This window comes from Oncorhynchus mykiss, chromosome 12 (assembly GCF_013265735.2).
Source record: "Oncorhynchus mykiss isolate Arlee chromosome 12, USDA_OmykA_1.1, whole genome shotgun sequence".
NCBI classification, from domain to species: domain Eukaryota; kingdom Metazoa; phylum Chordata; class Actinopteri; order Salmoniformes; family Salmonidae; genus Oncorhynchus; species Oncorhynchus mykiss.
Window position 1 is genome coordinate 51,232,149 of NC_048576.1, and position 25,652 is coordinate 51,257,800.

Sequence of the window (25,652 nt, forward strand, 5' to 3'; positions counted from 1 at the left end):
GTCTGGTCACTGTGCAAAAGTTGAGGGTTATGCCACATTTATATTTTTTAGGCTAGACATTGTTGTAAATGTAATCTCTGTGCCTGTGCACATGTATGCATGTTCAACTAGTCTACTCTAATGTTGATGTTAGGCTGGCAAGGTTCAACTGTTGACCAAACTGTACAATATAGTATACTTTTGTTTGACAATACCGTGTGTTGCCTGGGCTTCTTCCTGGAGTGGATTCTATTCCTGCATGTGTCATTGTAGCAGAACTGTATCCCGTGAACTGTATCCATCTCGAGGGATTAGACATTATGCTGGATTTCAAGCAGAAGACTCGTGAGTAGCTGAATGGCAGTTTGATCATGACAACACTCCTCCCACAGCTTTACAAGTTTTCCCTGAACTGACTGTATGTTTCTTTGGAATGGCAATTTCATCATGACCACCTCTTCCATCATCTGCTGACCACCTGTTCTATTAGCTACAGATTGTTACACCAGATCATTTGAGTTAATCTAAGATTTTTGGTATCCATTACTGGGAGTTACAGGATAGGTACTGTTTGGTGTAACACTAGATCATTTTCGACCTACCTTAGTGATGCCGTCTTAGTCAATTGGTCAATTTTAATTTAGAAAAGGCTCTATTATTAAAATAAATTATTTTTTTGCTCCATAAGGTAATCCAACAATATGTGCGCCACCATCGTGTCTTTTTTAAGTCTTCGGGCTCAATGATTGAGACAGGTCTCTGTCATCATGACATGCAGTACTTTAGGGGTGGACACCCTCTTGTCTTGATCAATGAGAGAAGACTTGAAATAGACAGGGTGTCAGCAAATATCTTTGTGTAAATCACATTGGGAGCTGCTTTTGAGGAGAAAGATTAGTCAACAAAGTGAATGGGCTAGGGGGCCTAAAGAAGGTATGAAAAGTCTTAGGAAGGCAATTTTTACACAGTATGAATTGTTGTGTATGGGAGATTGAGGAGAAATGGCACCTCAATCACTCTCATACACAACAATACATTTACTGCCTAAGCACAACCAAAAACACCTTCCTCATCTCAAAGTATTGTCTGTAAACCTCCCCCAGCCCATTGACTTTGACAGATTATATTATCTAGCTAGTTAACATACCTACCTAAGCTAGCAAGCTAGCTAACGATAGGTTACCTCTAACTGAGAATATTTCACAATGTTGTGAAGGAAAAAAATGGTTGGTTTCTTGTCACTTCTCAGCTGTCGTCTAAATAGATTCTCCATCAGTTCAGCCTGAAAATCACTCTGATAATCTTTGGTCACCTCATCATACTTGATAGCTGCAAGCCACTGAGGGGGGGTCAATGTAAATTGTCCGGTGGCGATTTATATGAATTGTTCAGCAGTCTAATGGCTTGGGGGTAAGAAGCTGTTGAGAGCCTTTTGGTCCTAGACTTGGCACTCTAACCACTATGCAGCGTAGCCTAGTGGTTAGAGCGTTGGACTAGTAACTGAAAGGTTGCAAAATCAAATCCTCAAACTGACAAGGTACAAATCTGTTGTTCTGCCCCTGAACAAGGCAGTTAACCCACTGTTCCTAGGCTGTCATTGAAAATAAGATTTTGTTCTTAACTGGCTTGCCTAGTTAAATAAAGATTTCAAAAATGGAGTCAGAACTTCATGATCCTACCAGTGAATTGAAAACGTGCTTGTTCTAGATTGTGATGTTGTTCTTGCAAAACCGAAAGCTACTTTAAAGTTACAGTGCTCACTGTTGCCCCTAGTGACCGGTTTCCATGTAATCTCCCGATGTCCTCAGACATGGATGGACTTCGAATACTGATTTGTATCATGGGTGACCTGGCTGGTTTGTTCACCCGCACCCGCCTGCAATTGCTAATAACGCAGCTGCAACCACCTATATGTGATAAAGTGCAAAACTGAGGACCATACCGACCCTAATCCGCAAAAAGAAGGCCTATGTTTCTGCTGAAAATGTCTGTTATTTTGGTAGGCTATTTGTTAGTCAACTTGTCTATAATTAGTTACATGCAGCTTCACTTCTGTCGTTACTTGTTGCCCTAGAAGACTAAATAAACCCATAATCACCAGAATAATGTCAGAAATCGATAGAATGAATGCTTTAATCCGGTTGAGATCTGTAAAGTTCTTTCCTTTTTCATCTCTGCTTCTCTTACACCACAAACACATTTAGGGACCAGCGAGAAAATGCAATAATATATATATATGTATATATTTTTTTTTCAGTGCAAAATTTCCAAATGGTATCAGTTTGACGGGTTTTAAGGAAACTAAAAGCTGTTAAAACGAACCAACATGTTTATGGTAAGATTTGAGTTTGTCTTGGATGCATATTTTATATGGTTGAAATACCATCAGCTTTTATGACACTGATAAAGATATCACCACCACCTTTACAGGCTGCCACCTAACTGCTCATTCATTCTCTCAATATGCTGAAATAAATAAATAATATTTCTCCACTCCTGTTCCTGAGTCAAAATGTACATTTGGGATATAATTTTACTGCAAGAAATGCTTAATTCTGCAGTAGTTGATATTATATGTGTCCAGTCAGTGTCCAGATTTTAGTTAGGCAACTATTTCATTTAAAGGCCCACCTCGGAGGACGTTCAAGTAATTCCTAAGTCAAATCCTTGTCCTAGAGCGGAAATTCTTGTTTAGGTTCCACCTCAAAGACTGACGCAGGCTGCAAATACATATTCAGGAATTGGGGGTGGGAATGTTGGGGTGAATTCCACATGTAGCAGAGAAATAACAACAAATAGGGCACAGACTGACAGCTGTAGTGTAACTAGCTAGCATGCTAACCTTAGCCAGCTAATGAAAGTTATGTGAGTACCGTTTGAGTTGATGGGTAAGCTCTGGCCATCGTCTTTCAGCTCGAAAAGGTGGATTTCTTCTGGTGTGGACGTTAAACCCATTTGAACAGTACAGTTCCCTTAAAGTGACATTTTGAAGTCCCCATCTTGCGACTGTCTATTTTTTCTGCCCCTCATAATCATCACACATAAACATATCCACCACTGCTATCATTCTCTTTTACCACTTCACCAAATATTTCCCAAACATTAGACTACTGTACTGGCCTTCCCTTCTATGTATTTTCATTTGAATTACAAATACTTTGTCGACTGCAAATTCACCGCAAGAATTGAATAATTATTATTTGTTTATTTTTTGCTCAGAAAACATGGGGGGCCAAATAAAACATGCGACAGTTGGCGAACCCTGCCCTAAAGTTTAGGTTTAGGCTATACACTAATGGCAGATACTGTACACATTATGAAAGAAAAACCTCAATGCAAAGGTATGAATTGCATAACATTATACATTTATGGATTTTTAATGCCCGCCACCCACCTGCCCTTCATCCACACAGTATTTCATGACCTTAAACCCGCACAACCGACGCATCATTAGTCCCCTCCCCTTTAAGTCACCCCAACAATCCACAACTGACAAAGCAACTGACAAAGCAGAGTTAGAATGGAAGTGGGATAACAGTTGTCACAGTAGAGTCAGCCAGACTCAGCTACATCTTAACCAGTCTAAAGTAAAGTGCCCACCCACCCACACAGGACACAGGACAGGACAGTAGGACACAAGTCTAGTCCATAGGACACAGGACAGGACAGCAGGACACAAGTCTAGTCCATAGGACACAGGACAGGACAGCAGGACACAAGTCTAGTCCTGCATTTGAGATAGGCAATTATACGGTAGACTTAGCAGGAAGGCCAGGCAGGATCACGGTCTTTCATTGAGAGTGAGAGCTCTTCACCTATGAGAGGAGAGCAGGACAATGTCCGCAAACAGGAGTCATGTTACCTCCAAGGCCCAGCCATAACAGAGGTAGTTAGCTAGAAGTGACTTCCCCTCAGGTCATGTCTTTCCCACCGGAGGTGTGTGTTTACGAATGGCTGGTACAGTAGCTTTAGCTTTGTCCATAATGTGAGAGCATACCTTTGATGGGCAATCAGCAGAAACCTGGTTTACAACACTGGATGAAATACTGCCGGACTTCAACAGCTGCCACTTTTAAAAGAGCAGTTGAAGGAGAGGGAACAGAACAACAGGGAAAGGACTAGTTAAACCAGCGAGGGGTCCCTGTTAAGACAAGGAGTTTGGTGTTAAGCCGATCACGGTTACAAGGTTTGTTTTTCTCCCAGATATGTTTTAAAAAACATCTGTGAAATCACCGGCCTACTTTCAAAGACAAAGCAATTGAGAGTGTTTGAAACAAGAAGAAAAAAACAACAACTGTGAGTCTGAAAAAAGCACTGTCTCTCTGTTTATCCTAGTGTCCCTCTCTATCCTCCGATAATACAGGGCAGGCTCCAGCCGAGGAGCCACGGTCAACAATAGCTATCCCAAGGAGGAGGCATTCATCCTCCCCATGCCCAAGCCTTTGGTCTAGTCTTCCTCAGAAAGGCCAAACAGCACTTGTGAGAAAGGAACAAAGGGTCTGCCAAAGTTACACACATACAGGAAATGGCTGGTGTCTGGTTTTTATTTCCACAATCCTTTTTTTGGGATGCCGTACCTGCCTCACTGACGAGCCTGGTCTCATAAACTACACGTAACATAGTAAATGTACATATGGGACACTCAAATTAGTATGATATGTTATGTTTGATGTGGTTACATAAGAGAGAAGGTTACTTCTCCACAAAAATAAAAGTAGGGTGGTTGGTCAAGGTGGATGGGTAGGCGTACAATGAGAATGTCTAGTAATCCAAAGGTTCCTGATTAAAATCTCATCACGGATACCTTCTGCAACTAAATGCTACTTTGCAACTACTTAGCACGTTTTAATTTGATTTAAAAACAAATATTTAGGGGTAGAACAGCTAAAATATTGCAGATTGTGGCTTTACAAATGTATTTGTCTGCATCATTCCTCATACATGTTTTTTGAAAATATATGACTTCTGAAAGTATTCAGACCCTTTGACTTTTCAACATTTTGTTACATTACAGCATTATTCTAAAATTGATTACATTGTTTTTTCCCCCTCATCAATCTACACACAATTCCCCATAAAGACAAATCAATAACAGGTTAATAGAATTTTTTGAAAATGTATAAAAACATAAACAACTGAAATATCACATGTACTGTCATGTACTGTCATGTTGTCTTGTCTCTGTCCTTTCCCTTCACCCTGTCTCCCTCTGCTGGTCGTGTTAGGTTACCTTTTCTCCCCCGCTTTCCCCCAGCTGTCCCTTGTCTCCTCTAACTACCCATTCACCCCGTTCCCCACCTGTTCCCTTTTTCCCTCTGATTAGGTCCCTATATCTCTCTCTGTTTCTGCTCCTGTCCTTGTCAGATTCTTGTTTGTTTGTGTCATTCATGCCTGAACCAGACTGCCGTCATGTTTGCTGTAACCTTGTCCTGTCCTGTCGGAATCTGCCGGTCCATCTGAGCCTACCTATGTTTGGGAATTAAAGAAGCTCTGTTTAAGTTGATTCGCTTTTGGGTCCTCATTCACGCACCGTAACAGAAGAATCCGACCAAGAATGGACCCAGCGACTTCGGATCCTCTCCACTCAGCCGTCGAGATCCAGGGAGCGATGCTAGGCAGACACAAGCAGGAATTGTCTGCTGCTCGACATGCCGTTGAGACCCTGGCCACCCAAGTCTCCAACCTCACAGAACAGGTTCACCATCTCCGCCTCGATCCACCGGCCACTTCCAGGGCTTTCGAATCTCCGGAGCCCAGAATCAATAACCCGCCGTGTTACTCTGGGGAGCCCACTGAATGCCGCTCGTTCCTCACCCAGTGTGATATTGTGTTTTCTCTCCAGCCCAACACTTACTCCAGGAGCACTGCTCGTGTCGCCTACGTCATATCTCTCCTTATTGGACGGGCTCGTGAGTGGGGCACGGCAATCTGGGAGGCAAGGGCTGAGTGTACTAACCAGTATCAAGACTTTAAGGAGGAGATGATACGGGTTTTTGATCGATCTGTTTTTGGGGAGGAGGCTTCCAGGGCCCTGTCTTCCCTATGTCAAGGCAATCGATCCATAACAGACTACTCTATTGAGTTTCGCACTCTTGCTGTCTCCAGTGGCTGGAACGAGCCGGCCTTGCTCGCTCGTCTTCTGGAGGGTTTCCGCGCAGAGGTAAAGGATGAGATTCTCTCCCGGGAGGTTCCTTCCAGCGTGGATTCCTTGATTGAACTCGCTATTCGCATTGAGCGACGGGTTGATCTTCGTCACCGAGCTCGTGGAAAGGAGCTCGCGCTCTCCGTCGCCTCCCTCTCCGCATCACTACCATCTTCCTCTGCCGGCTCGGGTGCTGAGCCCATGCAGCTGGGAGGTATCCGCATCTCGACTAAGGAGAGGGAACGGAGAATCACCAACCGCCTCTGTCTCTATTGCGGTTCCGCTGGTCATTTTGTCACTTCATGTCCAGTAAAAGGCCAGAGCTCGTCAGTAAGCGGAGGGCTACTGGTGAGCGCTACTACTCCTGTCTCTCCTTCAAGATCCTGCACTACCTTGTCGGTCCATCTACGCTGGACCGGTTCGTCAGCTTCCTGCAGTGCCTTAATAGACTCTGGGGCGGAGGGCTGTTTTATGGACGAGACCTGGGCTCGGGAACATGACATTCCTCTCAGACAGTTAAAGGAGCCCACGGCCTTGTTCGCCCTGGATGGTAGTCCTCTCCCCAGGATTCAGCGTGAGACGCTACCTTTAACCCTCACTGTTTCTGGTAATCATAGTGAAACCATTTCTTTTTTAATTTTTCGTTCACCTTTTACACCTGTTGTTTTGGGCCATCCCTGGCTAGTTTGTCATAATCCTTCCATTAATTGGTCTAGTAATTCTATCCTCTCCTGGAACGTCTCTTGTCATGTGAAATGTTTAATGTCTGCTATCCCTCCTGTTTCCTCTGTCTCTTCTTCACAGGAGGAGCCTGGTGATTTGACAGGGGTGCCGGAGGAATATCACGATCTGCGCACGGTGTTCAGTCGGTCCAGGGCCACCTCTCTTCCTCCACACCGGTCGTATGATTGTAGTATTGATCTCCTTCCGGGAACCACCCCCCCCCGGGGTAGACTATACTCTCTGTCGGCTCCCGAACGTAAGGCTCTCGAAGATTATTTGTCTGTAGCTCTTGACGCCGGTACCATAGTCCCCTCCTCCTCTCCCGCCGGAGCGGGGTTTTTTTTTGTCAAGAAGAAGGACGGGTCTCTGCGCCCCTGCATAGATTATCGAGGGCTGAATGACATAACAGTGAAGAATCGTTATCCGCTTCCTCTTATGTCTTCAGCCTTCAAGATCCTGCAGGGAGCCAGGTTTTTCACTAAGTTGGACCTTCGTAACGCTTACCATCTCGTGCGCATCAGGGAGGGGGACGAGTGGAAGACGGCGTTTAACACTCCGTTAGGGCACTTTGAATACCGGGTTCTTCCTTTCGGCCTCGCTAACGCTCCAGCTGTCTTTCAGGCATTAGTCAATGATGTCCTGAGAGACATGCTGAACATCTTTGTTTTCGTTTACCTTGACGATATCCTGATTTTTTCACCGTCACTCCAGATTCATGTTCAGCACGTTCGACGTGTCCTCCAGCGCCTTTTAGAGAATTGTCTTTTTGTGAAGGCTGAGAAGTGCACTTTTCATGCCTCCTCCGTCACATTTCTCGGTTCTGTTATTTCCGCTGAAGGCATTAAGATGGATCCCGCTAAGGTCCAAGCTGTCATTGATTGGCCCGTCCCTAAGTCACGCGTCGAGCTGCAGCGCTTTCTCGGCTTCGCGAACTTCTATCGTCGTTTCATCCGTAATTTCGGTCAGGTGGCAGCTCCTCTCACAGCCCTTACTTCTGTCAAGACGTGCTTTAAGTGGTCCGTTTCCGCCCAGGGAGCTTTTGATCTCCTCAAGAATCGTTTTACATCCGCTCCTATCCTTGTTACACCTGACGTCTCTAGACAGTTCGTTGTCGAGGTTGACGCGTCAGAGGTGGGAGTGGGAGCCATCCTTTCTCAGCGCTCCCTCTCTGACGACAAGGTCCACCCATGCGCGTATTTTTCTCATCGCCTGTCGCCGTCGGAACGTAACTATGATGTGGGTAACCGCGAACTGCTCGCCATCCGGTTAGCCCTAGGCGAATGGCGACAGTGGTTGGAGGGGGCGACCGTTCCTTTTGTCGTTTGGACTGACCATAGGAACCTTGAGTACATCCGTTCTGCCAAACGACTTAATGCGCGTCAGGCGCGTTGGGCGCTGTTTTTCGCTCGTTTCGAGTTCGTGATTTCTTATCGTCCGGGCTCTAAGAACACCAAGCCTGATGCTTTGTCTCGTCTCTTCAGTTCTTCAGTAGCCTCCACTGACCCCGAGGGGATTCTCCCTGAGGGGCGTGTTGTCGGGTTGACTGTCTGGGGAATTGAGAGGCAGGTAAAGCAAGCACTCACTCAAACTCCGTCGCCGCGCGCTTGTCCTAGGAACCTTCTTTTCGTTCCCGTTCCTACTCGTCTGGCCGTTCTTCAGTGGGCTCACTCTGCCAAGTTAGCCGGCCACCCTGGCGTTCGGGGTACGCTTGCTTCCATTCGCCAGCGTTTCTGGTGGCCCACCCGGGAGCATGACACGCGTCGTTTCGTGGCTGCTTGTTCGGTCTGCGCGCAGACTAAGTCCGGTAACTCTCCTCCTGCCTCCGTCTCAGGCCGCTTCCTATTCCCTCTCGACCGTGGTCTCACATCGCCTTAGATTTTGTCACCGGACTGCCTTCGTCAGCGGGGAAGACTGTTATTCTTACGGTTGTCGATAGGTTCTCTAAGGCGGCTCATTTCATTCCCCTTGCTAAGCTTCCTTCTGCTAAAGAGACGGCACAAATCATCATCGAGAATGTTTTCAGAATTCATGGCCTTCCGTCAGACGTCGTTTCGGACAGAGGTCCGCAATTCACGTCTCAATTTTGGAGGGAGTTTTGCCGTTTGATTGGGGCTTCCGTCAGTCTCTCTTCCGGCTTTCACCCCCAGTCTAACGGTCAAGCAGAACGGGCCAATCAGACTATTGGTCGCATCTTACGTAGTCTTTCTTTTCGCAACCCTGCGTCTTGGTCAGAACAGCTCCCCTGGGCAGAATACGCCCACAACTCGCTTCCTTCGTCTGCGACCGGGCTATCTCCTTTTCAGAGTAGCCTCGGGTACCAGCCTCCGTTGTTCTCATCTCAGTTCGCCGAGTCCAGCGTCCCCTCCGCTCAGGCTTTTGTCCAACGTTGCGAGCGCACCTGGAAGAGGGTCAGGTCTGCACTTTGCCGTTATAGGGCGCAGACTGTGAGAGCTGCAAATAAGCGTAGAACGAAGAGCCCTAGATATTGTCGCGGTCAGAGAGTTTGGCTCTCCACTCAGAACCTTCCCCTTAAGACGGCTTCTCGCAAGTTGACCCCGCGGTTCATTGGTCCATTCCGTATCTCTCAGGTCATTAATCCTGTCGCAGTGCGACTTCTTCTTCCGCGATATCTTCGTCGCGTCCACCCGGTCTTCCATGTCTCCTGTGTTAAGCCCGTTCTTCGCGCCCCCGCTCGTCTTCCCCCCCCCCCCCCATCCTTGTCGAGGGCGCACCTATCTACAGGGTCCGTAAAATCTTGGACATGCGTCCTCGGGGCCGTGGTCATCAGTACCTAGTTGACTGGGAGGGGTACGGTCCTGAGGAGAGGAGTTGGGTTCCCTCTCGGGACGTGCTGGACCCGCTGATTGATGATTTCCTCCGTTGCCGCCAGGTTTCCTCCTCGAGTGCGCCAGGAGGCGCTCGGTGAGTGGGGGGGTACTGTCATGTACTGTCATGTTGTCTTGTCTCTGTCCTTTCCCTTCACCCTGTCTCCCTCTGCTGGTCGTGTTAGGTTACCTTTTCTCCCCCGCTTTCCCCCAGCTGTCCCTTGTCTCCTCTAACTACCCATTCACCCCGTTCCCCACCTGTTCCCTTTTTCCCTCTGATTAGGTCCCTATATCTCTCTCTGTTTCTGCTCCTGTCCTTGTCGGATTCTTGTTTGTTTGTGTCATTCATGCCTGAACCAGACTGCCGTCATGTTTGCTGTAACCTTGTCCTGTCCTGTCGGAATCTGCCGGTCCATCTGAGCCTACCTATGTTTGGGAATTAAAGAAGCTCTGTTTAAGTTGATTCGCTTTTGGGTCCTCATTCACGCACCGTAACATGTACATAAGTATTCGGCCCCTTTACTCAGTTCTAATGTTGAAGCACGTTTGGCAGCATTTACAGCCTCGAGTCTTCTTGGGTATGATGCTACAATACCAGCTTGGCACACCTGTATTTTGGGAGTTTTTCCAATTCTTCTCTGCAGATCCTCTAAAGCTCTGACACGTTGGATGGGGAGAGTCGCTGCTCAGCTATTTCAGGTCTCTAATGAGATGTTCGATCGGGTTCAAGTCCGGGCTCTGGCTAGGCCACTCAAGGACATTCAGAGACTCGTTGAAAAGCCACTGCTTAGTTGTCTTGGCTGTGTGCTTAGGGTCGTTGTCCTGTTGGAAGGTGAACTTTCTCTCCAGTCTTAGGTCCTGAGCGCTCTGGAGCAGGTTTTCATCAATGGTCTCTCTGTACTTCGCTCCATTAATCTTTGCCTTGATCATGACTAGTCTCCCAGTCCCTGCAGCTGAAAAACATACCCACAGCATGATGCTGCCACCACCATGCTTCACCGAAGGGATGGTGCCAGGTTTTCTCCAGAATGCTTGGCATTCAAGCCAAATAGTTCGATCTTTGTTTAATCAGACCAGAGAATCTTGGAACTTTTACTGAGGAGTGGCTTCCGTCTGGCCACTCTAAAGCTTGTTGCAAGTTGCGTTTATATTTTTGTTCAGTGTGTGTATATGTTTTTCAGCTGCAGGGAATGGGAGACATTTTAAGAACTTTGAAAGTTTCTTCAAGTGCATTCGCAAAAACCATCAAGCGCTATGATGAAACTGGCTCTCATGAGGACCGTCACAGGAAAGGAAGGCCCAGAGTTACCTCTGCTGCAGAATACTATATATATATATATATATATATATATATATATATATATACACATATACAGTGCCTTGCGAAAGTATTCGGCCCCCTTGAACTTTGCGACCTTTTGCCACATTTCAGGCTTCAAACACAAAGATATAAAACTGTATTTTTTTGTGAAGAATCAACAACAAGTGGGACACAATCATGAAGTGGAACGACATTTATTGCATATTTCAAACTTTTTTAACAAATCAAAAACTGAAAAATTGGGCGTGCAAAATTATTCAGCCCCCTTTACTTTCAGTGCAGCAAACTCTCTCCAGAAGTTCAGTGAGGATCTCTGAATGATCCAATGTTGACCTAAATGACTAATGATGATAAATACAATCCACCTGTGTGTAATCAAGTCTCCGTATAAATGCACCTGCACTGTGATAGTCTCAGAGGTCCGTTAAAAGCGCAGAGAGCATCATGAAGAACAAGGAACACACCAGGCAGGTCCGAGATACTGTTGTGAAGAAGTTTAAAGCCGGATTTGGATACAAAAAGATTTCCCAAGCTTTAAACATCCCAAGGAGCACTGCGCAAGCGATAATATTGAAATGGAAGGAGTATCAGACCACTGCAAATCTACCAAGACCTGGCCGTCCCTCTAAACTTTCAGCTCATACAAGGAGAAGACTGATCAGAGATGCAGCCAAGAGACCCATGATCACTCTGGATGAACTGCAGAGATCTACAGCTGAGGTGGGAGACTCTGTCCATAGGACAACAATCAGTCGTATATTGCACAAATCTGGCCTTTATGGAAGAGTGGCAAGAAGAAAGCCATTTCTTAAAGATATCCATAAAAAGTGTTGTTTAAAGTTTGCCACAAGCCACCTGGGAGACACACCAAACATGTGGAAGAAGGTGCTCTGGTCAGATGAAACCAAAATTGAACTTTTTGGCAACAATGCAAAACGTTATGTTTGGCGTAAAAGCAACACAGCTCATCACCCTGAACACACCATCCCCACTGTCAAACATGGTGGTGGCAGCATCATGGTTTGGGCCTGCTTTTCCTCAGCAGGGACAGGGAAGATGGTTAAAATTTATGGGAAGATGGATGGAGCCAAATACAGGACCATTCTGGAAGAAAACCTGATGGCAAAAGACCTGAGACTGGGACGGAGATTTGTCTTCCAACAAGACAATGATCCAAAACATAAAGCAAAATCTACAATGGAATGGTTAAAAAATAAACATATCCAGGTGTTAGAATGGCCAAGTCAAAGTCCAGACCTGAATCCAATCGAGAATCTGTGGAAAGAACTGAAAACTGCTGTTCACAAATGCTCTCCATCCAACCTCACTGAGCTCGAGCTGTTTTGCAAGGAGGAATGGGAAAAACTTTCAGTCTCTTGATGTGCAAAACTGATAGAGACATACCCCAAGCGACTTACAGCTGTAATCGCAGCAAAAGGTGGCGCTACAAAATATTAACTTAAGGGGGCTGAATAATTTTGCACGCCCAATTTGTCAGTTTTTGATTTGTTAAAAAAGTTTGAAATATCCAATAAATGTCGTTCCACTTCATGATTGTGTCCCACTTGTTGTTGATTCTTCACAAAAAAATACAGTTTTATATCTTTATGTTTGAAGCCTGAAATGTGGCAAAAGGTCAAAGTTCAAGGGGGCCGAATACTTTCGCAAGGCACTGTATATATATATATATTCATTTTTTTCCTTTATTATTTTCCCCTAACCGTATCATCCCTCCTTTAATTAGAGTAAACTAATGGACAACATCCATTAGACTTCTACTTCCGGCTTATACATACTATATACATTTTACAGACACAGTATATTTAACTACTTAGCATGTTAGCTAGCCCTTCCCCTAACCTTAACCCTTTAACCTAACTTCTAACTCTAAATGTAACTCTAACCTTAACCCCTAACCCTAAACCCTAGAATTGCTAACGTTAGCCATTTAGATAACATTAGCATTATCCAACTGACCAAATACACGTTGGAATTTGTAACTTATCATACGTTTTTGAATATTTGCAATATATTGCATGAATTGTCATTTGTAACATATTGTACGAATTGTCATTTGTAACATCTCTTACGAAATGGATGATGGACATCCACAATTTAATACAAACCATATGAAATGTAACATACCATGGTAATTGTGTCCCGGATTTACCTTTACTATGTTACGAGTACCAACTGTGCTTCAGAGGAATTAACTGTACCTTGCTAGTGGCCTAATTTTGTTCTGTAGGCTACCACAAGTACATTCCTTCTAAATAGAGAGAACAGAGGACAGAGAAAGAAAGGATACACTGTTTGTTATTTAATGTGGTTTGGGCAATCAATCTCCCTCATTGAGACATCTTCCCCCCCCCCCACACGTTGTCCATTGTGAGCCGCTAGCCTTTCACTGATGCTCTCCAGACTCAATGGGTTTGTTTGTTTGCTGGTGCTCAGCTTGTCTCCAGTTTGTTGTTGGTTCCTTCTGCCATGTGTTTGGGTATGGGTGGTAGAACTACTCAAAGGCTGCACCCCAAATGGCATCCTATTCCCTATGTTGTGAAGTACAAATGTAGAGCTCTGCACAAAAATATTTAACTATAATTGTAGGGAATAGGGTGCCATTTAGGACACAGGCCAAAGGTATCTTTGACTGATGGAAGGGTATGCAGCTGTGTACCTTATTTGTGGCCTCAGGCTCCAGTTATGGAAGGACTTTTGTTGCTTTAGGCGAAGTTTGCAGGACAATGCCTTCACCTTCTTTGCATAATTACTTCCAGACTGGCTGTTTTTCCATCTCGTTAAGCTGCATTCCTCTGTCAAGGAACATCAGTGAGTTGATCTTCAGTGAGAGACGTCCTCAACAACCTTTTATGGCCAACTTCAGAGATTCGAACAGATGAGCTTCAAAAATCTGTCCACTGTACCGTCCTCGTCTAACCCTTTGGTGAAATGCTATATTCAATATCTGTGGAAATCTAATCTCCGCTACTGCATACAAAGGAAATGTAATTATAGGTGCACAAATGTTTGCCATTACATTCTGCTTATTCTCTTAGGTACAGTACTTTACATATTTTATTCATGTAGGTATGACATAACATGTCTTGGTATGTTTCACATTAGGTAGCCAATGAAACAAAAGCCCAAAACAATATCTCTGAAATGTTTATTTCCCTTCAATTTGCGGTGTGCTGGCTTGGGTATCGTAGAATTGGCTAGTCATTTAACGTACTACAATTGCATGTTTGTTCTGAGTGGCAGGCCTTAAGGGTGTTGTGCCGAGTGGTAGAATCTTTCACTCAGGAAGGAACTACATTGGCTTTTTATATCAGGTTGTGGTTACACATGGTTTCTGGCCTTAAGTGGTCAAATACGATTTAGAGTGAAATGCACAGAAGACCTGGGGGCCTGGATTCCCTCTCTAAGCTCCTCTTTGAAAGGCTGCCCATGCCTTCTCTTGGCTGCTGATTACTACAGCACATGTCTCAGGAAGTATATTTTTCTATTACTCCCTGAGTGTTGCTAGTCAAGCACTCGTTCCAAAAGAGAATAGCCACATACCGTAGATGTAATTTTTGAAGGTAAAAGTGCCTGCCCCAAACCTAAGGTCAAGATTTTTGCCATTATCCATACGCTAGCCAGAAAGAAAAGCAGTTGTTCAGCAGTGCCTGTCAATCTGTCTTTCTCATTCATTGTTTATATTGCTGTGGGGACTTCTGGGGATGCCAGAAGGGTGGTTTCCAATCCTTGTGTGGTACTAGAGTTTAGTGAGCGCACCCCGGCTGGACTTGAGTGGCCCTCCAGAGTCTCTTTAGGCTGTCTTATTTAAAGCACATGTTCTTATTCTTGGGTCCTCTGCCTTAGGTGTTCTTACCACTATAAACCACTTCGGAACATTTTCATTAGAGGCTTTTGAATTAGAGGCTTGGTTCTGAGAGCTGCTCCCTACTGGGAGCTTCTTCTCTGACCTGGGTCAGTGCACAGTGGTTATTCTGGTATAAGGACAAGCCTTTCCCCTTGTTTTCACCCGTATCTCACCATGGTAATGGGTGGCAACCTGCTTCTACATCTGGTTTAGCTACATGTCCTTTCAGGAAAGAACTGAGTCAATATTAGTGAAGCCGTAACTCAGTGATATGTTGAACAGTAAGGGATGCTTGTGTGACAGGGCCGTTACTCAAGTGACACACACACACAAATTGATTTGCAGTGAGGCGTACTCAAGTGACACACACACACACACGCAAACACTCCAGATAGAAGCACTCCAGATAAAAGTACTAGCATCAGGACCAGAAAAGTCTGCTCACCATATGAACACATTCACAGAAATCTTACTTTATTTATCTGCCAATGAGTGATTTCACCAATTGATTGAAGGAATCAACCAGCTCAACGTCAACAACATAACTATTAGCCCTATTGCCGGAGAGAGAGTGTGAACACCACTGTCACTTCTTTCCCCAGGGAGCTCATTTTGGCTGTGATGACTGGCGCAGCTTGTAACCCGATCCTCCTCTTTGAGGGATCGCCCTTGAGTCATTCCATGGCTGGGCACCTGGACACACTAATTCCCCAGCCTAAATCTCCCTGTTCCCTGCCTTTTGTTTTTCTGTTTTGTTCCGTGTTCTGGAGGCCAAGGCAGAACAATCAGCTCTGGAGAAATGGTGCTGGAGTAGTAGAGGTATACATACCTTCAAGTACCTTCAGTTCAACTGATGAAAGTTGATTACAGTGGCTGAAACCTGATGCTGTCTGTGTGTCCCTCCTCAATCATCATTCCTGACTCTGTAGCAGAGTGCGTCTTTGACCTTTTGGCCTTGCTTGTGCATGACTAACCAGGCAAACTCAAGAAAAACCAGCGTCTGGAACCATTTGCACATCTGGAAAAACTTAACTTAAGTATAAATGAATGGGTGGAAGGGATGCCACTTTTCGAGCAAATTCTGTCACCATATGCACAGTACTCTGCTACCAGATGCCAAAGTAGACAAAGGCATCATCATCAGATGATGGAACATACTATATCCATCAGCTTTGACACATTCCACAGTCTCGATTCTCTACATTCACGTCCCTATGGTAATTGGTTTCTGTATGTCACTATGCGTGACATACCATGCATTCACCACGTCTCAGAGTTTTCAGTGCCTCTGCTCAGGTGTAAAAATAAATGTCCAATGGCATGTTCAAATCCAACAGAGGTGACTGAACACCTTTTGTGTTTAGCTAGAATAAATTATACAACTGTTTCAACGAGCTGTGATTCATGGTACAACGGCACATTGAGAAAGCCCGAAAGGCGAGGCCTTATGTAAATAAATTATTACAAATATGTTACTTGTTAACAGCTCAATACAATCACACTGACACAGATTACAACTCATACTATATAGCCTACGTTACGCATAAAAAACAACTAAAAGTAAATAACCAATACCATGATGGAAAGCTTTACTCCCACTACAGTTGGGAAAGAACATGGTTCTTAACTTGAGAGATGACTGACCATTTCAGGTATAAGTCTTCTCTCATACAAAGGACATTGCTGACACCTAATGGACATAAATTAATAATGGCCTGATTCTGTGTGGGGAGATACAGCTATATAGCTGTACTTTATTCTGCCCCTCAGTTATTACTGTTGGACAGGAAGAGATTGTGGTACTTTGATTAACTTTGATGAAAGGTAAGGTAAGTCTTACAGTACTATCTAGCAAAGCATCCACTGTGGTCAACTGGTTTCAATTGACAGTTTTGGTGCCAGCAGTTCTGGGTTTTGCTTTGGAGATCTTTGCCCTGCCTGGAAAATAATCTGGGGTAAACACTGAATTACATCTATCAAATCATGGAAACACTAAGGAAAGGTTTTAAAACATCTACTGTCATAAAACATTGACTGTCTATCGTCCTGAGCTAGCGGTGAGAACAATATACCCTCAGCTGGAGTACAACGCTGCAGTCTTTTTACGCCTACTACATGAGGTTACAGCTAAGGAGGATGCACTCAGAGGAACCAAAGTGACTCCTACTGGACACAGAACATTGCAAAGATAATGTATTTCTCTCAAAAACGGAACGTGACCCCTTAAGTCAATGGTGAACTATTGATGAGAGGAATAAAATAAATAATAGTGAATATATCAGTTTCACATGTCCATAGATAAGGATAGTAAACTCAGCAAAAAAAGAAACATTCTCTCACTGTTAACTGCGTTTATTATCAGCAAACTTAACATGTGTAAATGTTTGTATGAACATAACAACATTCAACAACTGAGACATAAACTGACCAAGTTCCACAGACACGTGACTAACAGAAATGGAATAATGTTTCCCTGATCAAAGGGGTTGGGGGGTCAAAAGTAACTGTCAGTATCTGGTGTGGCCACCAGCTGCATTAAGTACTGCAGAGCATCTCCTCCTCAAGGACTGCACCAGATTTGCCAGTTCTTGCTGTGAGATGTTACCCCACTGTTACCCCGACATTTCTAGGGGGAATGGCCCTAGCCTTCACCTTCCGATCCAACGGGTCCCAGAGGTGCTCAATGGGATTGAGATCCGGGCTCTTCGCTGGCCATGGCAGAACACTGACATTCCTGTCTTGCAGGAAATCACACACAGATCGAGCAGCATGGCTGGTGGTGTCATGCTAAAGGGTCATGTCAGGATGAGCCTGCAGGAAGGGTACCACATGAGGGAGGAGGATGTCTTCCCTGTAATGCACAGCATTGAGATTGCCTGCAATGACAACAAGCTCAGTCCAATGATGCTGTGATACACTGCCCCAGACCATGATGGACCGTCCACCTCCAAATAGATCCAGCTCCAGAGTACAGGCCTCGGTGTAATGCTCATTCCTTCAACGATAAACGCAAATCCGACCATCAATCCACCCTGGTGAGGCAAAACCACGACTTGTCAGTGAAGAGCACTTTTTGCCAGTTCTGTCTAGTCCATCGACTGTGGGTTTGTGTCCATATGCGAAGTTGCCGGTGATGTCTGGTGAGGACCTGCCTTACAACAGGCCTGCAAGCTCTCAGTCCAGCCTCTCTCAGCCTATTGCGGACTGTCTGAGCACTGATGGAGGGATTGTGCGTTCCTGGTGTAACTTGGGCAGTTGTCGTTGCCATCCTGTACCTGTCCCGCAGGTGTGATGTTCGGATGTACCGATCCTGTGCAGGTGTTGTTACACGTGGTCTGCCACTGCGAGAACAATCAGCTGTCTTCCTGTAGCGCTGTCTTAGGCGTCTCACAGTACAGACATTGAAATGTATTGCCCTGGCCACATCTGCAGTCCTCATGCCTCCTTGAAACATGCCTAAGGCAAGTTCACGCAGATGAGCAGTGACCCTGGGCATCTTTCTTTTGCTGTTTTTCAGAGTCAGTAGAATGTCCTCTTTAGTGTCCTAAGTTTTCATCACTGTGACCATAATTGCCTACCGTCTGTAAGCTGTTAGTGTCTTAGCGACCGTTCCACAGGTGCATGTTCATTAATTGTGTATGGTTCATTGATCAAGCATGGGAAACAGTGTTTAAACCCTTTACAATGAAGATCTGTGAAGTTATTTGGATTTTTATGAATTATCTTTGAAAGACAGGGTCCTGAAAAAGGGTTTATTTGACAACAACCCTATTTAAAGGGTTATAAGTAATTCAGGAGAGACAACATATCTTTATTTCAGATGTAAATTATGTATAGATCCCATGTAGATGTTTATATGGAAATAACCTAAACTGTACAAGAACCCTAAACTTAGTAATAATTCATTTGAAATGAATAAATAAGCTGTTTCATAAACATTTTAATTTCGTTCATTGAATTATTAATGAAGTAAATGTATACATGAATATGTACATATTGGTTATGATCAGTAGATTATTACAGGTTTTTGTAATAAACATGCACTGATGAATAAGGCCTGATGTCATTGTCAATATGATACTTTTGCAAACAGTTTACTAGTTTGTAAGCATGTTTTTGGGGCCTAGTGGTTAGAGAATTGGACCAGTAACAGAAAGGTTGCTGGATTGAATCCCTGAGCTGACAAGGTAAAAATCTGTCGTTCTGCCCCTGAACAAGGCAGTTAACCCACTGTTCCCTGGTAGGCCGTCATTGTAAATAAGAATAAAATAAGAATTAAAAAAAAATAAAAAATTATCAACAGTGTTTCGTTTTTTCCTTTATGGTATTCATTCAACAGTGATCAATAGACTTATGGCTTAAAATAATAAAGTCCTTTGTAATTGATCACTTCATGACTGGGTCAGCAATTAATCATCATTAACCAAATTACTTATGAGATTGGCCCTTTATTGTCATACAATGCAGTGGTGGAAAAAGTGCCCTTTTTTCATTCCTTAGTAGAAAATGACTCAAGTAAAAGTGAAAGTCACACAGTAAAATACTAGTTGAGTAAAAGTCTAAAGGTATTTGATTTTAAATATACTTAGTATCAAAAGTAAATGTAATTGCTAAAATATTCTTAAATATCAAAAGTAAATGTATAAATCATTTCACATTCCTTATATTAAGCAAGCCCGGCGGCACAGTTTTCTTGTTATTTCAATTGATGGATAGCCAGGGGCATACTCCATCCCTCAGACACAATTAATAAACAAAGTGTTTGTGTTTAGTGACTCCGCCAGATCAGAACCAGTAGCAATAACTAGGGATTTTTTTTATAGATTAATCCTGCGTGGCTCAGTTGTGAGCATGGTGCTTGCAATGCCAGGTTTGTGGGTTCAAGTCCCATGGGGACCACTAAGAAAGTGTATGCAGTTCCTCTAAAGAAGAGTGTCTGTGTGAATTGGACCATTGTGTATGTGCATTTCTGACCCACTGGAATTGTGATACAGTGAATTATAAGTGAAATAATCTGTCTGTAAACAATTGTTGGATACATTTCTTGTGTCATGCACAAAGTAGATGTCCTAACTGACTATAAAAATATAGTTTGTTAACAAGAAATTTGTGGAGTGGTTGAAAAATTAGTTTTAATGACTCCAACCTAAGTGTATGTAAAGTTCTGACTTCAACTGTATATAAAATTGTAAACTTGCAGAAGGGTGTACCCCTCTGTATATAGTCTCCCTATTGTTCTTTTACTGCTGCTCTTTAATTATTTGTTACTTTTATTTCTCATTCTTATCCGTATTTTTTTTTTAAACTGCTTTGCTGGTTAGGGGCTCGTAAATTAGCGTTTCACTGTAAGGTATTCAGCGGCATGTGACTAATACTATTTGATTTGATTATGATATTACCGTAATTACGTTCGGTCCAGAGAGCATCATGCATTTGTGAAGGTTGCTTAACATAATATACCCAAATGTATTTCTTCCTCCAAGACGTGTCGAACTCATTCTGTACAGAATATTCCAGTTTAACTGGCTTCGGAGAAATGTCAAGTACAGACAAGTTCCAAAAGGAATTTAGTCATGTCCACAGATAGTGTCAAAATGTAGTTTGATTCACTCTGTAGGCCTTCTGTTTTCTAATACATAACTTTGGTAATAAGGATATGCCTACTAGGTGCAACATGATAGCCCTTATTTTATGGTTGCCAACAGTAGCCAAGATATATGGCTCTGATTTAGCCTACTGTTGTAATGCAAAGACAACGGTTTGAGCTGAGGTGTCCCAGAATGAAGTGCGCATTTCGTAGAAGGTTTTTGACCAGGGTCTGTACGTGGCAGAGAAAAAATCTCTGCAGATCACTAACTCGGGCGTCTACAATAGATTTGCACATACTGTTAAAGGTGTAGGATTATTTTACAAACTCAAGGGAACGAAAAGGTAAGCGTAAATATGCATACTGTCATATCTATTTTTAAATCTGTGTGTTGCACAGAGGAGCGCAACATGTAATTCATGTAACATGATGTGTAGGCCTATTGTTGTCAATAACAACTGACCCCTTTTTGGGACATTCTTGTTACTAAAACAGATTTCAGCAAAATAATTTAATGAACTCGTGAATTGGGTAGGCCTTATGCTCTTATTGCGCATTCGCTTGCTTTTACATGCCTTGTTGGCAACTGTAGCTGCAGCAACAACATATCAACACTGACAGAAAGTTTAGCCAACATTACAGAATTCCATTATAACTTCAGGGTTTTGAGGTGTAGGTAGGCAATATGTACTTAGAAGGTAACATTGGCAGTCACCTTTCTCTCAACTGTTTTTATATATTTTTTTTTCAAAAAACTTTTTCACAAGAAAGACAGTCGCTGTCTTGGCTGACGTCTCAGGCATTGTAACGGAGTGAAGTACTGTAGCAAGAACCCATGGGCACAGACGTCAGTTCAACGTCTGGGTTTGTTGTCAGCTAACGTGAATTGAATGTGAAAAAAGGATTAAATGCCCTTACATTGATTACTTTTTGCAAATCCAGTCAGTTTTCCATGTTGGTTCAATGACATCACATAGATCATTTTGGTTGAAAGACATGGACACAACGTTGATTCAACCAGTTTTTGCCCAGTGGGAAGACTGAGTGAAAAGGGTCAATACCTTTGGGATATCTTTATCAATATATTTCTGACATGTTATTACACGAAAGGAGTAGACGTACTCCAGATAAGCATGTCCTTAATTTCATAATACAGAGCTAGAATATTCTCTGTAATGGGACAGTTTCTACATTCATCCAGTCTGGACTTCTGAAATCTCCTTGCTACCATATGAATCCAGGGAGAATTGGAGTGAGATAGGTTCAAGACACGCGCCTGATGCATATTAGTAGAATATTCTAACTCCGGAAAGGGTATGTTTCAACATGCTGACATGTCTAAGCCTTTATACTCAGGCATGAACGAATCCACATATTTTCAGAAATGTATCATATCTGTAATCATTACCTGACCTGATTTATTTCAATAGATATCCTTACATGATATGTGAATCAATGTGGATCATGGATATTTTAATGTTTCATCATTGTATGTCTGAAAATAGGCTAAATCTGATTTTATGAAATGTCCATCACACAAATAATTTTGCGTTATTCAGGCACCGGAAATCAACGCACTTCTTGACATGAAGGTGACATCTGAGCATACATTGCATCATTTTCAGTAGTAGGCTATACAAGGCACAAAAAGGCAACCTATTTCATCCAAGTTGCTACTTCCAAAGCGCATCTCGTTTTTCTATTTAAATAAATGCAGCATAGCAAATCCAGAGTTCCAATCCCAACACTAGAAAAAAATGCCTGGAACGTAAAATATCGTTATTAACCGGTTCCCATGCTTCTAAAATAACGGTTCTGTTTCGGGACAGTATGGATCCCTTTCTTTTCAGTTTCAGTTTCAGTTCCTAGAAAAATAAAATTATTTTCCGGTTTTCGGTTCTGTTCCCTGAACCGGTACCAACCCCTGCTAGTTACCACTTAATTTAAGGTTAGGCATAAGCTTGACAGTATGCTTAAGGTTATGTTTAAAATCAGATTGTAAGAAGGGAAATTCTAGAAATAGCCGGTTTTAGAATTTTGTGGCTGGGGTAAATAGTGACAACTTTTATTCAGAGGGAATAAAACATTATAGTGTAAGAAAGATTTATATGGATTCAATATTTGTTAAATTATTGAGCATGTCCTCAACTCAAATAAACATCACATTGTCCTTATTTAGCATATCCAAATCATGAGAAAATATGCTATGTAGGCCTACTGTTAGTACTTGTCAACATATAGAGAAAATAAGATGTCCACATAGGTCTATCTAATGAGTCCTTATCCGGCCATACCATGTATGATATCCGGAGGGAATTTAAAAATGATATGTTCATGAAAGAAAAATATGGATTTCATATTTGTCATTATTGAGCATGTGATAAACTCGTTTCAGCATATCAAAAATAACCGCAAGATCCAGATATGGACCTCAGCCAAGAGATGCATATCTTAACTCAATATAGCTTCTTATCTTGAATATACAGTGGATATTTGTCAACATGAAGAGGGAAAATAGGATGTTACACATCTCTGGATATCGAATGAGTCCATATCCGGCCATAGGAAAGTGCCATGTGTGATATTTGGACTACTCTCCAAATTATATATATTCCAAAATCAAGGGCATTATTTTGGAGTTGGCCTCCCACTTTGCTGCTATAACAGCTTCCACTCTTCTGGGAAGGCTTTCACTAGATGTTGGAACGTTGCTGTGCGGACTTGCTTCCATTCAGTTTCAAGAGCATTTGTGAGGTCGGGCACTAATGTACGGTGATCCGGCCTGGCTTGCAGTCGGCGTTCCAATTCATCCCCAAATGTATTCGATGGGGTTGAGGTCAGGGCTCTGTGCAGACCAGTCACGTTCTTCCACGCCGATCTTAACAAACCATTTATGTATGGACCTCGCTTTGGTTGATTGAGACTGCTTTCTTATGTATGTTTTGTAACAGTTATTGTGGCCTTTGTGCTTCTCTGATTGCACGGTCATGTTGGCAACGATAGATATTGTTGTCCTTGTTCAATAGAGCCATTGGTCTCGACGATGTTCCTATCTGCCAGGACATTGCAGGATATTTAGGTTTACTAATTTCCCCTGGCTTTGTAAAGACGGGAAATTGTACAGCCTGATGGGAGCCCTTCTTCCTTGTTCTCACCCTCGAATGCAGGCTATGTTACTGTGTACTGTCTATCCGAGATTGCTAAATAATTAGCTACAATGGGTGCTTCTGATGATTCCTCTTTCCAAGATAAGCTGGATGACGAAACATTTTTAGATTGTCTTTCACATAGGAACATACAGCCTAATTAATTTGAGCTGGAATAAACTGAAAAGGAGTTCAGACAGCGAGGAAAAATAATTGCAAGACCAGCAAGCAGAGGCACCAGCCTAGACCAGCTGGACCAGGAGATGTTTTGCTGTCTGCAGCTAGCAATATAAGGTATCTTTTAAACTAGGCAGTGTTGAGTACAATTTGGTGATTGTTTCGAACACAACGGGACATGCTAGTACCACTACAAACCAAGCTATTAAAGTTAACCTAGTTAGCTAGCTGTGTTTGCTATACCTAAAATATACTGTAGTCTAACGGTATAGGTAACTAGCTAACTAACGTAGCTAGCCTCAGTGCCTCACATTAGGAGCAAAGCTCGAGTATAGGTAGCTGTGTCCTGGACTGGTCTCGGAGTAATGGCTGTGTTGAAAGGAGTGGGTGTGTCAAAAAGTTTCATTCCAACCCTAATTTAGCGCACCTGATATTAATAATTTTCTGGTCGTAACTAACCTGATTCAGCTTATAACTGGGGTTGGATTGAAAACCTACAGGAGGGTAGCTTTCCGGGAACACGGTTGGAGAGCTCTGGGTTAGACACTCTTGACTGAACGGTGTTGTCTATGCCAATGAAAGTGTTTCCATTGGTCAACTTTTTACACATTTAACTACAATACAGCCTTATTCTAGAATGGATGATAAAAAAAGTGTGCATCAATCTACACACAGAACTCCATAATTACAAAGCGAAACCGGCCATGGGGTTGAGCCAGTTCCTGGAGAGTTTTACCACTAGTGGTGTCATCAGCAGGATTGTTTGCGCTATCAACATACCTCCAGTCATTGAATTCCAAAAGTTCCGACAAACACCTACCTGTAGGACTCCGACTTGAGCCATGTCAGTATCGTGGTCGAATTACCCTAGTAGATGACCCTTTGGATTGGCAAGGTGACCTCGGCTTGCATGGTGTGGAGGCCAACTGGGCTCCAGAAAGGGTAGCGCTAAGTTCCAGCCTAGGCATTGACAACTGCTTCTTGGGTGTGACCCTGGCCATGACAAAGGAGACATGGTTCTGGCCAGCATCATCCTCCACTCAGAGATAGGAAACCACTCCATAATCCCGCTCTGATGTGTCACAGAACACATGAAGTTCCTGGCTTGGACCTAGTTGGTCATCGTAGGGTGGGACATAACACCTTGGCATCTGGACTTTGGAGAGCGCTGACAACTGTTTACCAACAGATCCATCTTTCCACTAGGTCAGCTGGGTGGATTGGTTGATCCCAGTCCCTGTTGGTCTGCCACAGATCCCGGGCTAAGACTTTGGCCCGGGTTGTGTAAGGCAAGATATACCCGAGGGGATTTTGGTGCTCAGGGCTGAGCGGCACTTGTATCCGGTGTGCAGCTCCATCTCAGACCTAGAGTGGGTTCTTGTGGGTTGGTGCCAGACTGTGACAGCCATACTTCAATGCTACTTGTCCTGGCTTGTGGCGGGAAGTGCTGGAGCCTGCTGTGCTGTGTCTGCTGTGTCTGCTGTGTTACTTGCCCTCTGTTAGGCCTCGAATCCCCCTTTGGACAAGAGATTCCAGACTTTGTTGAGGAGTGCTTTTGCTTCAGCAGTGGATGAGAGGCTCTGTAAGCAGTTATCCACATAGAAGGCATTCTCCACTGAAGGACAGACTTCTTTGTCACTGTCTGGGTGCTCCCAGGCGTGTCTCTGCAGAGTGTATATGGCACAGCAAGGACTGCATGTGGTGCCAAATGTTAGCACTTGCCATTCTTAGATTGTGGGCTCTGCGTCTCGTTCCATATCTCACCCAATGAACCGGAGCAGTGCGGTGTTGGAAGGCAGCAAACAAATCAGATAAACATGGCTTTGATGTCTCCACTGATGTCTATGGAGTCCTGCCAGAACCGGAGAAGGACACCGAGCAAGAAAG

The 25,652-nt window shown here is 43.5% G+C and overlaps 1 protein-coding gene across 6 annotated transcripts in view; it reads left to right on the plus strand.

Annotated features, from left to right (window-relative positions):
- LOC110537740 (prolyl 4-hydroxylase subunit alpha-2) overlaps nt 1-25,652 on the plus strand; it is a 65,454-nt gene that overhangs the window by 12,287 nt on the left and 27,515 nt on the right. The window contains exon 1 of one of the 6 annotated variants that reach the window (XM_036937756.1): nt 20,468-20,786. The exons of 1 other annotated variant lie outside the window; for it this stretch is intronic. The gene's annotated coding sequence lies outside the window, so the exon portion shown is untranslated. Of the gene's footprint in view, nt 1-20,467; nt 20,787-25,652 lie in introns of those variants that run through there. 4 more of the 6 variants (XR_005035004.1, XM_036937755.1, XR_005035003.1 and 1 more) reach the window with 4 other exon arrangements.